The following is a 12,665-nucleotide window of genomic DNA, read 5'->3' on the forward strand; positions in this document are numbered from 1 at the left end:
CATGCCATCTAGCTTGCACTGTTCGGTTTTGTTTCTCCACTCCTGGAAAGGGCTCAGCATCCACACAAGCTCTCAGATGTCTCATCCCTCTCTCTTGGCAAACAACCAAGAACGTGCCACATTTAATCTCCCCATTTCAAACCACCACAACAGGAACCCTGATACTACTTCCTTGGGTCAAATGAATAATTTAGGAAAGCAGCATGTCTGGCCATCTAAGAAAAATGCCACACAAATTCCATGCCTTCTTAAAAGGTATATGGAAGTTTTCCATGGGCCACATGCCATCATTTCACCTCTTCTTGTTGCTACGCCAACAGGGTGGTTATGATTTTGAATACTTAAAGCACAGAGGAGCTGGCAGAAATCCTTGTTCTCTGAAGACAACTCTCCCCTTGCACATGTTCACAAGCTAATAGCACTTCCAGAAGCACCATGATGAATCTGAGGAAGCCAGAAACACATTCAGTGGCACTGGTTACGTGCAGTTTTGGAAAGAGGAGACATTCGGTTCCTCTGCCTTCAGATGCTCAGTGGGAGAGTCAGGGGGAGTATTTGACACCCTCACTGAGTCAGCTCTGTTTTGGTGAAAGCCTTGGAGTCTTCATCTGCTTTGTCATATTTATGACACCACATTGGTCTAATTATGGAATCCCCTTCAGCAATGACCAGATACTTTCCAATGGCCCTGTACAATGTTTCGCCTGGCCAAGCTCATGGCAAGGGAGCTCCTCACAGCCAAAAGCTCTGGGTTTATCAAGAGCTTTATAATAATTTACAAAATAGCATCACTCTTGAAACCCCTACCTAGGAGCCTGGAGTACCACTGGCTTCCCTCACACCTGCACTTTTTCAGAGCCAGTTCTCAGAAAGATGACATATTCTGCTCAAGACTTTGCATCCTCCTCTGAAATTCACTTCTTACCTGTGATTTCTGCATCCTCTTCTTCCTTTCCAACACCTATTAGTGAACAATATTCGCATCATTGCTTTGTGTGCCATGAACTAAAATTTTATGCTGGTCTCATAGTCTAAAACATTTTTTGAGCCCTAAATTGTCCACTAAATTTGCTACATTTCTTCAGCCATCTTTTACATCAAGGTTTTTTACAAAGATAATCCATTATACAATAGTCGAGGAAATAATTTCAACCCTGGGTCGCCAGGGCTCCCTTACCTGAAAATAGCACACATCACAACAGCATCACAAACTTGCACAGCCTTGGCTCAAACACGACTGTCACTGGAAATGGCCTCTTTGTCAATGCTCCAGCAGTTATACGTGACAGAATGAAAGGCACATAATTCAGGACTCAGCGGATATTCTCAGTCAGTCGAATAAATTATTCTGGGATACCCATCCCAAAACATTTAATTTGCTAGAGCTGCACATTCCTCTTATCAGCATATACTCTCCTGATAGCAAGCTTCAAGTCCATGTCACTGAGGCTACCATAACACAGCTGACCTTTCCCTGGTCAAGAAACACTGTCATTTCTTTGAGACATCTTCCATCCTAGGTACGAACTCTTCAGGCACTTTTTCACTGGGTTCTGCAAAATCCAGCTGATTGACCAGCTCTCACCCATACCATTGGATCACTGCATGCAAAAGGCATTTGTCTGTTTTTCATGAAAGAAAATTAACAAGTCATTGTCCATACACAGTTTTAATGGCTATCAGGGATCACTATTCTAAGCAGCACTAATTTTGCTCACAACAACTTCAGCTTCCCATATGTAACACAACACAAAGTTCTAATTTTTTAATCACTACATACTTTTGCCGTAATTCTTTTAAATCTGAGGTCTTGCCACATTCTGGTGACAGCCCTGTCTAGCTGTGTCAAAGCCTTTGGAAGGACTTCTCTCCCTAAATTATAAAACAGACCAGTTCTGACTCAATATCAAACATCACCTTCAAGATTTCATGAAGAGCTGAAGTCACACAAAACACGATGAGATTTGCTTGTTGGTTTGGCTTTTTTACCAGAAAGAACCTGGGAGTAATGAAGCCTGGCAAGCCACTGATGAACAGTCAGAACGTACTCTAGTTATTATGTAGTATAATTACAGAAATTATTAATTGCCTGCCATTCTGCCATGCCAGAGAATTTCCTTTTCCTGACAGTCTCTTCCCCTTGGAGCTTATTAATGACTTCTGACAATGAACCTCTCCTGTTTTATCCTTGCTATATGAGATTCCCTTCATATCAAAAATTTTTAATAAATCATATAATTGCTTTGGACAAAGGCTTCAGAACATATAAAAACTTTCAAAAAACATGCTTCAATTTATAAATCCACAGAGACCAAAATTACAGTTATAAAACCCCTGCTGGTCCTGACCCACAGGCATCTTCTTTCTCTCCTCAGCACAATGGGGAAACCTCTGTCTTACTTTGTGTGGGTGTATCTCTGCATTCCATGGGCACCAAGTTCTACACTCTGCAGGAAAACAAGGCAAGCAGAGCAAGGGGGTCTCTCAGTCCCAGTGTTATGCTCCCTGCAGGACTCATGCCTCTCACGCAGGCAGGATCAGGGCCCCCTCCATGCCAGCTGACAGGTCTGTAGAATGCTGCCCCTCTGCACCTCCCACACCGGCAGGATCAGGGCCCCCTCCACGCCAGCTGACAGGTCTGTAGAATGCTGCCCCTCTGCACCTCCCACACCAGGTCCTCTACTCTCAGGTAGATAGATCTGGGTAGTTGGAAAGATGGAGAAATGTCTACAGACACTGGCAAAAGTGTCTTCACCCCAAGAAGCTGCACCTAGAGTACACACGCATTTTACTCACACTCATGAGATTGACTTCTGAGATGAAGCCAATAATGAAGGTAAAAAACCCAACATTTTAAAATAAACCAGTGCAGTCAACATAAGTAAACATGCAATTTCCAAGCATGACTTAAAAAAAAAACTCTGTCATGTGATGAAGACATGCTAGAATGTGGCTTTTTCCTATTTTCACCCACTCGTACTCAAAAGTTTTGGCTTAACTAACAGTAATAATAGCAGTAATGAGCATTACTTCCCTACCACCAAGCTTGCTATGCTTACCTAAACAAAAACAGACATGTTTTAAAATAAAACTCTGTCACTGTATTAAACAAATGAGCACTTAAAATGAAATTTTTGGCAAGTGTCAGTGAGAAGTTTTCCCATCCTGGTGGATGTATCACCCTCCAACAGAAAAAATGAGCGCTTGCTTGAAAAACATACTGAAAGCAAACAAAGAAACAAGCAAGCAAACAAACAAACAAAAATCCAACCAACCAGAAAAAAGCAAGGTATGTACTTAGAAATGGAGTCATGAAAGAAAAACACATATATTTTGTAGCCTATTAACAGTTCTACCCAGGATATTGTCTGACATAAATGCAAAGGGCAGCTTTAATGCCAGTAGCTGTTTCAGGAGGAAGCATCCTCCATCCAGCCACTGCTTCAGTCAACCCTCACTGTCCGTCGTGGGCACGTTTTGAACATCTCTGATTTACCTGACATACTACTGATGGGAGGAAATTATGCACTCAGCCCTTTCCACATACAACTTCTCATTTATGAATTAAAGAGCTTATTTTAGAGAGAGTGGGTTTTCATTTTCAGTGGGTTTTCATTTTCAGTATTTTGATGGAAGAGAGAATTCAGAAGATTTCTTACAGAGCCATATGATGGGCCTTCCCATGCCCCCAGCTGGCTCCCTTTACCAGGGTATCAGGCCCTGGACCACACAGACTCACTTCAGTGTCTGAATTCCAGAGATGAAAATATTTCTTCTGTTGTTAAAATATACTGAAGTGGACAAATGCAGTCTGTATCACCATAGCAATCACAACTTTAAAAACACCAAGACACTTTACACAATGGAGTTTTCTTTTTTCCATGGCACATTTTTACTGATTTTTTTAAGATTTGATGGCACTGATACTGTCCAAAACTTGCCAACTTAGAGTCGGGTATTCTTTATGGAAGTTGTTTTTTCCTACTGTAGTGTAAGCAAGAGCTGCATTTGTCACTGTGAGCATATTTACAGCCTTCCTGAAGCAAGGAAGGGCTCTTCAGTGCTGCCCAGTCAAAGCAGATAAATTAGTGCCTGCCAAGTCAGGTTCAAGGAGTCCAGAGGCAGCACATTATTCCCAGCCACGTGGCAGAGAGAAGCTTTTATCTAGTTTTTGTTTAAAATGTAAGAGACTGCTTGGCTTTAACCAGCCTACTTAGCTGAGCCGTGTAGTTCCTTTATGTAAAGTCGAAAGGCTTTGAATCGTATCAGACACTTTGGCAGACGCTTCAGCTCCTTTGCTCCATAACAACCATCTTTTCTTCAGTACACAATAGTAGTTCTCCCTCAAACTTGATTTATTTAACAGATACATAAAAGACACATCTCTCACTTCAACCACCCTCTTTCTTTAGGCTCAAGAAACCTTGAAAAAGTGCCCCTACTTGTCACAAGCAACCATCCCTAGATGAAGTTTTATTTGCCATCAGAGGGACAGACTGTCCCCATGCCTTTCATGGGGACCAGCCTCACTGCAGCACAGCAGAGCTGTTGCTGGTGAACCCAGGGACCACGGTATCTCCAGTCCCTCCAGCTAAATCCTGCAGGAACCATGATGCAGATTCCCATGGCCTTCCTTGGTTGTCATACCAGCACTGTGTTTGCAGAAAAAGTCCAAGTAAGTAAAGGCAAACTTGCCTAATGAACATGTTTATCATGTTTTCAAGTCCCTTTTTAATTCCTGTAATGAAGCAGCAGCCAACTCTGCCGTGGGTGGAAGCAGAGGATTTGGACATCTTTTTCCCAGCTGCACAGCAAATTGCTCTGCAACACCAACAAAAAGCAGTACCTACGGGGGGGAAAAAATTAACTAATTCCCTCTCTGATGAGAATGTCATCATTCATGATTAATACTAATTTTAGCCAGTTCCTAAACATTGCAATTTGTTGCAGTTCTGTTTTCCCTGAACACTAATGGTGGGATGGGGGGGGAGAAGGGGAAGTTGGAGACTGCTCTTGATTTTCCTTTTGGGGTCTTGCTCTCCATGTGAGAAAAGTGGATAAAAAAAAATACCAGGGGTCTTGGGCAGAGTTGAAGGGTAGGGTGATGTGCTCAGCAGCTTCCTGTGTGGAGTATGTGCCCCCCAGGGTACCCCACGTTCTGGCAGTCCCTGCGATGGCAGACCTGTCTCAACCAGGGAGGCTGCTCACAGGAACACAGCATCTGTTTTCAGTTAGGTCCCTGAAATGCATAAGCTGCAATTTGGCATCTCACTGCAGGCTTTAAAAGAATCCTGGGATAACAAGAGGAGAGGGGAGGGGTGTGATGAAAAGCAGCATTGTGTTTATTAAAATATATCACTAGCACTCAGACATGCTTCCAGTCATCTGGGTTGTTGTTGCTTTTCTTCATTTCCATGTTGGATTTTTGTGTCAGTGCACAAGCTGAAGGAATAGGTTAGGTCTTTGGAAGCAAGAGGCTGATTCCTAAAAAGCACACTGGGATCTGGGAGGCTCCTAACTGCCCAACCCTACTGCTGGCTGATGGAGCTCCCTCCCTGGTTTTACCAGAGTATGCCTCATATTTGAGGCAAAGGCCATCCACTGCAACCTACTAAGGAAAAGCTTGATAAGGAAAACTTAAGGGTGAATATTATCTTGGTAAAATGGCACCACATATTAGCACTCTGACAGTGCAGACAGATGTGCCTGGGAAGGCTGGTCCCTGAGCTGAGCAGGTAAGCACTGCACTGGCATCGCACCGTGCCTCGGCACAGCCCCATCGGCAGCATGGCTACACGTGACCAGCCACAGACAATTCACGTGGGGATGAGAAATGCGGGAGGTCCAACCACTGTCAACCACTTTTTTCAGTGCTAGTAACAGCCAGGGTGATCTTTTTGTAAGAGTTATTGCCTTGCAAGGTCGAGTCCACATGTGGCTCTGGGTAGCAGCTGTAGGAGAACCCACATGGTGCTGGGCACTGTCTCAGGGTGCTCAGCCCCATCAGAGGGGTGCCCATGGACTCAGTGCAGGCATTTAGGGTACAGGGGGTACAGAGCCCAAAGGCTGGCCTAGGGAAATTATCTAAACCTGAAGCTTTTTAAAGCAGCCTGTATCTATTACAAGGCAAGAAAGCATTATTGTGAAACCTCTCCTGCAGCCAAAACTTTCTTCCTCAAAAGAGTGCAAAGCAGGCCCCCATGCCTATGAATCCTTGGCAGATTAAAATACTCAGCTGGTACTGGTCAGATCACTTTTCTATTGCAATGGAGGCAGAGCAGTGCTCCAGACCCCATGGCAGTCCCCAGGCTTGCAGTGCCAAAAGGCCCTAGGCCCTGCAGATGCTGCCAACACTTCTGGGGACATGTTCAGCTGCTCATCATGAGCTGCCAGTCAAGGCACTGGCTTCACGTCCAGGGGATGTGCCAACCACTCCCTGCACCTGCATCCAAAATTCAGTTTTGCACATTTGTCCCTGCCTGTTCCAGCTCTCAGAGGCTTGGCTGTGCCATGTAGTGCTGTGCTATGCTGTGCTCACCACAGATTTTTTCTTCCAGGTGCCTCTCCTGGCACATGAAAGCACCACAGAGCCCAGGTTTGACTCAGCTACCCAGGCATTTGTCTCTCACTTAAAATGCAGGTGGACAACGGAGCTGCACTCCAGCCTCTCACAAAATAGTCCAGTATAGCACTGCTCTTCTCAATTGATGGGAAACTTCTGCCTGAGGCCATGTCTTTCAGCTATAAGCACTTTTTTTCAGACGTATGCACTGGCAAAGGAGAAGCATGCTACTCCTCCCTTTGTTGCTCTTCAGTATTGCACAAGTTTAGTAAAGGCAATGCCCTTCTCATCCACCAAGGCTCTTAGGCACAGGGAAGGATGATGTTTGTCCCTCTCAATCCTGCCCCCACAGAATGGTTTATAGCCCAGTGATTTGGGACCAACAGGAAGGAATTGGCTTGAGGATCCTCTCAGACAGAGAAGAGACCCAAATCCCTGCCCTACCCTCCGCAAGAAGGTCTCTAGGAATGGAGCTACTGTATACTGATGGAAATCAGCCATTTTATTATAAGACAAACCTCTTTCCACAAACACTCAAATCTCTTCCTGAAATAGGAAGACAGCCCAGGATGACTAGCCAAGGTGTTGGCTCCACAACTGGGAAGTCTCCAGATTTGATGCTGAGCCATGTGTACACAGTCTTGGCTGGGAGAAGCACCTTGCAGCCAGTCACTTAGCCAGCATGGCATTGCTGGCATGTGCTGTGCTGCCACCAAACTGAGAGCACCTCTAGGAAATTGCTAGTAAAAACTAAAGCACCTCTAGGCCAACGGATATGGTGGCAGTTTTCAATAAATGCACTTTCAGGTAGGATTTAGTTATCTTTGTGGCTGTGGTTATTATCTAGGATTATAGACTCCAAGTGCAGAAAGGTGAGAACTGCATTTCCATGATGCTCTGCTTGGGCTTATGAGCCTTTCCATGCAGTAGAATATACATGCCCCTGCGCAATACCACACTAAAGCAGCCCCAGCAGGCAACTGGCTCACAGCCAGCCATCCCTGGGAGCAGCACCTTTTCCAGCTCCCTGGCTGCTTGCCCCTCCACCAGTGGCACAGCAGCAACCCCTCACATTCTCTGCTGTCACTCAGCAGCTCCATGAAATGCTCAGATTTACCAGTCTCCAATAGCCTTCACACCCCACAGAAACATGATTCTGGAAGGGGAACAGACCAGAGCATAATAATAACCAGGGCAGACACAGTAATTGATGTTTTCTGCTCTTTATTTCAGATAATTCCCAAAGATGTGTCTAAGTCCAGTGTTTGTAAAATGGTTATGCCATGACCAACACCAACTAGGCATACATGAGGTGAAATAGCACTTTAATCTAGGGAGCCTGAGCAACTCCAAGCAGCCATCAGCTCGCAGCAGTTCCTCCCTTCCCTGTCCAAGCATGGACAATTTCATCGCATGACAAGCTCCAAACACAAAACTCTCACTACAACAGGTCATTCTTTCTCCCATAACCGTGTCTGCATGGCCCTGCCTATTCTGCCACTGACAGAGGCAACCAGACTAGTACAGGGGGATCGACAGCGATGAAAGCAAGACAAAACTTCTAGGAGCAGATGAATGGCTACCACCTACCACTGTTCATGTTCCCATTTTCATTGGCTTGGCATGCTCTTTAATGTCATATAAAGCTGAGTTAACTGAGGCATGAGGCTGCCTATATTTTTCTGGCTGCTGTTGCAAGGGTACAAGCCAAGAAAGCAACGTTCATGGGGAAGAGCAGCAGGGTTGTCATGCTAGGAAGCAAAATTAAGCTTCTGAACCACAAAACCACTTAGTTCCTATTTCATTTCTTGAGAAGGTCGATCAGCTAAAACAGTAAGCAGTGAAATCAACCCCTCAACTGCTGAAACCAGTGTGACCCAACCACTGAGCAGCAGCACTTGAGCCTGCTGTATTTGACACCCTAGATGTCTGTGTTCTGTAAGCAACCAGGTTTTTTGCTTTAACCAGGAATGCTTGCTGAACAGTACACCCAGCAGTTCCATCCCTACACTGCCAGTTCAAATGCAGGTCTTACCCTCAGTCCCACAGCACCACTCATGCTCATCGCCTGGCTTCTGATAGACCCAAATATCCAACACGTGCTCCCAGCCTGTAGAGCCGAGGGTGAAGGCAGCAAAGCTTTGCCAGGTGGCTCTATAACAAAAAGGATACACATGCCTGTGTAAATGCTCCATCATAAACAGAGCTGTAGTGATATGAGCAAGCCAGACCAGCTGCCACAGCAACCAAATCCACTGGGGAGCAGCTACTCTGCTCTCATTAAGCTGACACAATCAGAGCAACAAACTCCTCCATGAACCAAGGACTTATCTAGAAAAGGTGCTTACACAGATTAGGACTTCATTCCTGTTTCGCAGTGAGACAAGCTCTGCCCTTGACTTCAGAGGCTTGGGAGGTTGCGCTGGGCCAAGGATAGGCTGGGAGGGTTTGGACTGTGACCCTCATGACAAAGTCAAGAGTGCTCACGTGGCTAGTGCCACTATGTAAATCAGTGGCTTGTGAATCACAGGGACAGGTCTTCTAAAAACAAAAATCTTCACAACAAGAGATATAGATGCCCCCCTCCAGCATCTCTTAAATAATTCTGAAAACTTAATGCATTTTAAAAGAGGTACAGAATTTTTAGATTTGTTAAAAGGGTACTAAGAATAATACATATATATATATATAAAATACATTTATAGAAATACGATTGAGTTGAATGTATCAAGGGAATGCAAAGATTTTAACTCCTCCTGCTGCTGCTTTATTTGTAGCTGGGACTCTTTTGGTTTTAAAAGCGGATAACCTTACAGAGGAACTAATTCAGGAAGGCAACTTCACTTTTGGGGAGCATTTGTGCAAGGAGCTGACTAAAAGTGCAACCAGACAATATAGTCAGTGACTGACACAGGTGAATTACCTGCCAGTCTTTTTCATTCTGACGTGGAAATCAGATCTGTCAGCAGTTATTTTTAGTAGAATTGGGGCCATGAAGGACTCACTACAAAGTTTTCTATGATTTCACTTACCGATTCTTAACAATCCCTGTGTCAAACTTTGAGGCAATGCAAACTTCTGCAGTTTGCGGAAATGAGGATCATAGGTATACAATTCCTACAAGTAGGAGTTGGTTGTTACAACAAAGCCAGAGGTCCCAATTAATGTGTTTTGTGTAAAACTAGGAAGCAGCTGGTTTGGGTTTCATAAAAGTTACCACAACAAAGTTGCAGTGGAAGGGGCAAGCAGAGACACATATCCAGACTGAGCACCCTTTATCCAAATCACAGCACACACTGTTCCCAAGACAGACCTGTCCAGAAACCAGCTTTGGCAGCTGCCGTGTCAAGTGTCAAGAAAGGGCTTGTGCACACAATATAACATAATCAGAGGCTGAAATAAGCTACATAATATACAGGAACTCATATCTGTTGCTGTAATCTATCTGAAGTACAAAAATCAACTTGCAAAATTGCCTGTTAGACTTATATTAGACTTTCCTGCCCCTCTTGCTTAATAAGGGGTGACTGCAATGAGAAAAAGGCCCTCAATGGGTGGAGGTTCATCAGCCTTCAGGAGTCTTCCTCATTTTGATGGCAGAGAAATTGTGCAGAATTGAGATGCCTTGACCAAGTACTGCCTTTCTCCCTTTTCACCTAGCCAGCAGTGCCACTGGAGTGGAGCTCCCTTTCCAGACCAGCTGGGGAATTTCCTTATTGCCATACAGGCGGCCGGCCCGCAGAGATGTGCATTAGCGCCTTTTGAGCTTTGGGTGCAAGGAGCTGGACAGAAGCCAAAAGGATGGAAGAAGATGTGGTCACATCATGGCAGGTTTTAATTGGTGTTTCCAATGTCCAGAAGATGCAAGTAGGGACAGTACACAGAATACTGCGTTATACTGAGTTATAACCAGCTCTCCAAGCATCTGTCACCCAACAGACCTTGCTTACAGAAAAGAGCTTGACCCACCAGAATGTGCATGGACTTGCAGAAGATGAGATTAGATTGCAACCTTAACTAATATAAATATTAGTCAAGGAATCCTCAAGGGATTAAAAAAAAAAAAAGAGCCCAAGTGGTTGCTACATCTAATTATGCTTATTGTCAGAAGTGGGGTACATCCAGAACAGACTTGGGTACAAGGACCACTGAAGAACCAGCAGTGCAAACGCTACTGCTTTTGCATCTCTGCAACTTGAGTAATTGTTCTTTTTTCCCACTTAACTTTAAAAAGTCTCACTCTCATTGCCTAGAATTTCAAGAGGTTTTTGGGGAATACAGATAGAGGAATTGTTCTCATGGTATTAGCTCATAGGCAGTCTTTTGTCTAGAAAACTTACCAGATGGGATTATTTACACTAATCCTACAGTGGAACCTAGGAATTGCCTACGTGGAAAAGAAAATGTGTATCTGTACTCTGTGGGGTAGACAACAGACATGCACCCTTGAGCAGCTGAAATCTTGATACCTTAGCAAATTGTGAGATTGAATCCCCAATTACCTGTAGAGGTGTCTGGGCCTCCCTGGTTTATTTTAGGGGAGAGCCAAGGAGCATACTACTGGTTCTCCCCTCCACTCAGCTTGCAATAGATAAAAATGTAATTTCATTGGGCTGGAGCACAGCTCTCTGATCCTTGGAGGGGATCACTCATTCCCAGCCATGCACAGGGACACAGCTATGGCAGGGCCCTTCCTGGAAGAGCACAGCTGAGGTTGAAAGTGTTATCCAAAAAAATCCTGAATGCACTGACTGTTAGGAGTGAGGACCTGATTCAAATCAACCCATTAAAAAAAAAAAAAAAGGAAAGATTCAGTTCTATCTAAACAGAGAGGCAGTGTCTGAGGAGCTGGCCAGGTAGATGTCTGCAGGCAAAGAGACAGAAGGAAATGGTGCCTTAGAAAGCTGTGAGCAAGATCCTGGTTCCAGAGATCCTTGAGCCTGTTCTTGCCTGGCCTCTCTCCCTGGGGTGGCAGTAGAAGGATACAGAGAGCTCATACTTCTTCATATTGAAGCATTAGTGTGGTAATGGCTTTTGAAAACATCAATTTGGCAAAATGACTTTTTTTTTTCCTTTTTCACAGAAATAAGGATACTGGTCTTATAACTTTCATGGTTGTTTTTTTTTTTTCCTTCAACAGAAGTTTGTCCTTCAAAAAAATCAAATAAAAAGTATTCCATAGTTTTGACCACAGAAAAAAATTTTCAGCTGACAGAAAAAAGACATGAATATTTTCTTTAACACAACCTTCCTCCCCCTCTTTCCCACCACCTCTACCACCAACAATGGATTACTAGCTGTGATTTGAACAGTTTGTGAAAATCACACAGGCTGTGGCAACAAACACACCCTGAGATTTGAAACACTGCCGGCATGAGGCTGATGTGACTGAATCAGATTTTCAGGAGACAGGGTCACAGCCAGTCATGCAGCCTTGGAGGGAGAGTAGTCCCAGCCTGGCTGCTCTTGTTGCTTCCCCAGGCAGGTTGGTGGCAGTCTTCATGATGAGCTCCCAACTTCCTCCAGGGCATCCAGAAGCCCCTGGAAGGGTCCTATCAAGCACAGGAGCCAGAGCATGATTTAACCCAGTTATAAGTTGGGTGAATTAGTTCCAGAGCTGGACTGTGCACTGCAGTGATGCTCCAGGTGCTTTTTTCTGGCAAAGGGGCAGATTCTCCATGCAGCTCTACATTATTCACTTACAGAATAAGAGGAAAACCGGAGTTTTTCAGAGCAGAGGAACATGACTTGCAAAATAGAAAGAAAATGAAGGTCTACCAAACTTCAGAGTGAAATAACATTAATTATTTGCTTAAGTACTTTTCATGTCACAGTTTTTTCCTCTAACTTAGAATTAACAAAATGAGACAGCTCGTGATTAATATAAGCCTTTGTCCTGCAAATCTGTCATTTACCCATGTGATGGTTTTCTCCAGACTTTGGGATATAAGAAAGTAATCTAACTTTTAAATAAATATTGATATTACACTGCAATGGCACACATTAATTAAGACGCCTTCCCCTCACTCAACACAAATCAGTCGATGAAATAATATCTGATACACTGATTCTATTTGAAAACAGTAATCATGTACCTCTACTT

The 12,665-nt window shown here is 44.2% G+C and overlaps 1 long non-coding RNA gene across 1 annotated transcript in view; it reads right to left on the bottom strand.

Moving 5' to 3' along the window:
- Positions 1-12,665, bottom strand: part of LOC116443574 — a 45,879-nt gene that overhangs the window by 31,036 nt on the left and 2,178 nt on the right. The gene's annotated exons all lie outside the window — the stretch shown is intronic.

The sequence above is a fragment of the Corvus moneduloides genome, chromosome 4 (genome assembly GCF_009650955.1).
Source record: "Corvus moneduloides isolate bCorMon1 chromosome 4, bCorMon1.pri, whole genome shotgun sequence".
In the NCBI taxonomy this organism is placed as follows: Eukaryota; Metazoa; Chordata; class Aves; order Passeriformes; family Corvidae; genus Corvus; species Corvus moneduloides.